This window comes from Lotus japonicus, chromosome 4 (assembly GCF_012489685.1).
Source record: "Lotus japonicus ecotype B-129 chromosome 4, LjGifu_v1.2".
Lineage (NCBI taxonomy): Eukaryota > Viridiplantae > Streptophyta > Magnoliopsida > Fabales > Fabaceae > Lotus > Lotus japonicus.
In genome coordinates, this window is record NC_080044.1 from 1,736,934 (window position 1) to 1,741,746 (window position 4,813).

Below are 4,813 nucleotides of genomic sequence, written 5' to 3' on the forward strand. Positions count from 1 at the left end.
ACCATTTATAATTGAAATTGATAGCGGGTATGTTATTTACTACAGTTGTAAGAATATTAATGATGAATTCAATTTCAAAACCTAATGATGTTTGGGATGCATGTTGACTTCTCTTATTAGAAGGCATTCTACACCATAAAAGAAAAATATTTCATGATCCAGGTATGTAGGTTTTCAAGTTATATTATTAAGATTTGAAATGTTGCTATAATAATATGATTATTTATTGAGATTTAATTTAAATGAAATTCAAAAATTTAGAAAATCACGTTGCGCATGAAATTATGCAAAATGTGTGAACATTATTAGTTATATTCGATACAGTTAAAAAACATTAGTTAATCTTCCTTCTCGACTGTTGGACTACGAATCGCACATGCTGATTTGAAAAAATTATGTATCATTGAAATTGAGAAGTTGCTCCAAAGAAATGGTAGGTCATTAAATGATTACTCATATTTGTCATCTCCAGAATATGATGAAGTCCTGCAATTTGATAATAGATTTATTGTCGATGAACTAAACTATGACAAAGATGCATTAAATGTACAATATGAAGAGTTGCTTAGTATGCTTACACCTGAGCAAAAGTATGTATATGATAAGGTTGTCACATCAGTGTTTTCAAACGCAGGAGGCTTCTACTTTTTATATGGCTATGGTGGAACCGAAAAGACTTTTGTTTGGAACACTTTATCTGCGTCACTTAGATCTAGAGGACTAATTGTTTTTAATGTTGCTTCCAGCGGCATAGCATCATTACTCTTGCCAGGAGGCAGAACAACTCACTTTAAATTTTGCATTCTATTAGATGTTACAGAGACCTCAATATGTAATATAAAGCAGAGAAGTCTACGAGAAAAGCTTCTGCTTGAAATAAGCCTTATTATATGGGATAAAGCTCCAATGTTGAAAAAGTTTTGTTTCGAAGCTCTTTGACGTTACACTCCGAGATTTAATGAGGTTGAAAAATGAAGACAACGTACATAAACCTTTTGGAGGAAAAATAGTAATACTTGGAGGTGATTTTAGACAAATACTACCTGTAATAACTAGAGGAAGCAAACAGGAAGTTGTGGAAGCTACTGTAAACTCTTCATCATTGTGGAAGCTTTTTAAAGTTATGAAATTGTCTAAGAACATGCGTCTAACCGCAGCTGAGACGGTTGATGAAGCAAAAGAAATCCAGGAGTTTGCAGATTGAATTCTTAAAATTGGAAATGACGATCATTCTGATTCCAGAGCATGAAAGTATGATGTTCAAATCTCGCCAGATCTGCTCATCCCAATTAGTCCCGACCCATTAATGGAATTGATCACACAAAATAAAAGACCCGCAATTCTTTTAAGATAGAGCAATATTCGCCTCTAAACTGGAGGTAGTTGAAATGATAAACACTTACATGCTTGGCATGGTACCTGCACCATAACATAAATATCCGAGCTCCGACTCTACCTTGCGATCTGATGAGGATTCTGAAATCCGAGGTGAGTGGGTTACTATAGAATTTTTTAACGACACAAAAAGTTCAGAAATCCCTAACCACAAACTATTATTGAAAAGTAGGTACTGCAATCATGCTTTTGAGAAATATAAACCGAGCAGTAGGTTTACCCAATGGAACCAGGTTAATTGTGGATGAACTTGGTGAACGTGCTATTGGTGCAACTGTTATCACGGGAACAAATGCTAATGACAAAGTACACATTTCAAGAAGGAACCAAATCCATTCTAATTCCAAATTTCCAATTAAATTTAGAAGAAGACAGTTTTCAATTGCAATATGCTTCGCGATGACCATAAACAAAAGCAAGGACAAACACTATCTCAGGTTGGACTCTTCCTTCTGAGGCCCGTTTTCACTTATGGTCAATTATATGTACCTCTCTCTACAGTACGCTCAAGAAAGGGTCTTAAACTTTGTATAATAGATGCAAAGATGGCACCCGCTCGGGGTGGGGACATGGAGTGCCTCTCCACTCCCCATCCCCGCATTCCTTCTCTGTCCACAACCTTAGTCCCTATCCTCGTGGCGGGGTGAACCCCACCTCCCCACAGGTCCCACAGATCCCCATAGGGATCACCAATATATCATTAAAAATAAAATAAAAAATACATAAATTTATACCAGGGCCACAAATGTTCAAATATAGAAACCACATTTTTTTTTACCTCAATAACATTTTTATCTTCATTAAAAATATGTTGTTCAAACTGGAATTTTGAAGTACCTAATCGGCTACGGTTATGATCTTTTTTATTTTTTTTATTAGCTACTTGACTTTATTATTAAGGGTATTTTTGAACATGGGGCGGTGTTCTAGGAACGAACATTGAAGAGAGGCATAGTACCTAGAGGTGGAGGGATTGTGCCAAGAGAGAGTGAGAATAAGAGAGAGTGCTGAATTTCAAGTGTTATTTCATCAAATGAGCCAAAAGTCCCCTCCAATTGATAACTACCTCCTATTTATAGAGCTTGGGTACTACCTATTGGGCCTCCGAGGTCAAGGCCCAACTGAAGGCCAGGGCCCCGCCTCAGGGCAGGATATATGCTGGGCGTTGCCCCTCTAGGGGCTCGCCCAGTCCACTAGTCCACAAGACACCGAGCTCGAGGTTCGAGAGCTAAGGGTGTCTTTTAGATGCTGTTACATGTCTTATTGTACACCGGAATCTACACTGCCAACATGGCTTGAGAAAAGAGAAGTTAACTATACCGCCAACATGGCGTGAGCAAAAGGAAACTAGCATTTTTAGTTACCCAGTCCACTGACTTGACGAGCAAACCAAGCTGGCAAGTCCACAAGTCCGCAAGCGGCGAGAACGACTACCTTGTATTGGTGACAAGTTGGACAGGTGTATGATCTCTCGCCGGCGGGAAAGGTGGCAGGCATGGGTCATGTGCCGATCATTCAATCATTGACTGGCGGTGACCCCGATGAGCGACCGAACTTCATTGTTGGTGTCAATCGTCAGGCGATGGCGTTTGATCCTTATAGTGGCGAGGCTTTTCGCGCCTTTTACCCTTATTTTAAGACCCTTTCAAATTTCTATCTGCCTCACGTGGCTGCCCCACGTGATGCGTTGGTTACATCAATTTCCCTCTTTCTCCGGAACCGTCACTTCACCTTTCATAACCGTCCCATCGTGCGCAGTAACTCCCCTTTGCACGCGACCCACCTCCCCAAAACCACCATGACTTCCAACCTTCCACACGCGTCCAACACGCGTCACCCTTCCAGCTTCTCCCCTTCTCCTATAAAAACCCTTCTTCCCCACTGTCATCCCTTTCCAAGACCCCTCTTCACTTCCCTAATCGCTTACCAAACTCCTTCTGCCCACTTCCGCTCCGGAGCCGTCGCTTATCACCCTTTCCGCTACCCACTCTTCACATCCTACTCCGGTGAGTCCCACTGTCCTTATCTTTACATCGCACACATACTGATCTTTTCTTTTCTTTCACTTCACTGCCTTCTAAAAATGGCTTCAAACCCTACCTCCCCTAATCACTCTTCTTCCTCCTCCGAAAGCGACCCTGACTCCACCGCTGCCGGCGGCCTCCGTTTAGAGGTTCCGGAGATCCCAGCTCACCGACTACAAACCTACGCCACTCTGCCCCTTCCAGTCCAAGTAGCCCCCAAACACGAGGCTATAGATCAACCTTCCATCTTCCAAGACAGCGATCCCATTGTGCAATTCGTGAACTCCCTGGGTGGCTTGTCCAATGACGATGAGTTTAACGCCAAACTCAGGATCTGAGTTTGCAGTCCCGGGGATCGCCCCTGGCTTCACAAGCCAGACGGCGACGTAAAGAGATCCCATTTTTTCTTTGCGTACGAATACATGTTTAGCGAGCTTGGAATCAGGCTTCCTTTCTCGCCCTTTGTCCAAACCGTCCTCCGCGACATCAACGCGGCTCCCTGTCAACTCCACCCTAACGCCTGGGCCTTCATTCGATGTTTTGAAATCCTAAGCGCCGCTGTCGGCATCGCCCCATCCCCCACCAGTTTCTTCTACCTTTACGACGTCGACCCCAAGTCCATCAAAAACAAAGGATGGATTTCCTTGAAGGCCCGAGCCGGCCGGAAGTGTTTGCATCCCCACAAAAGTAACGCGAAGTCCTCTTTCGCACGAAAGTACTTTCGTGTGGCGGTTCATCCCGCCTACCCAGAAGCATTCACCCTCAGAGACGGGACCGCCCTCTTTCCTCTTTACTGGACAGAGAAGCCCAACGGGATCACCGATCCTTCAGAGGATTCCTTGTCCGCCAACGATAAAGCCTTTCTTAATCTCCTTGCCCCACTTCCCATCCTTGACTGCACAACAGTCCTTGAGGGCGCTGACCTCTCAAGAACTCCCAAATACTTAGGTTGCCCATAGCGCACTTTTATTATTGACATTTCCTTTCTCGACTCCTATGTTATCACTGATCGTTTTTTTTTTATTGTTACAGAAGATATGAATTTCACGAACGCCGAGCTCCTGAAGGCCCGCGAGAGGAGAATGGCTCGCTTTTCCCCAAAATTCAACACTGAGGGTGACGCGAAAAAAAGGGGCGGTGCTGAGAACCAAGTCGAGAGCACCAAAGCTCCCAAAAGGAGAAGATTGACCAAAGCCTCCTCCGACGCCGGCACATCCAACCCTGGCGCTCAGCCCACCACTGCTGCTGCGCCTAAAGGCAAAAAAGTCGTTGAAGCCTCTGTCGCCGCAGCTACCGAGCCAACCGCCGTACAGGCTTCTTCCCCTGCCTCCGCCGGTGCGACCGCTGCTGCTGCCGCTGAGTCCTCTATTAGCGCCACAGTCGCCTCCGCCGGC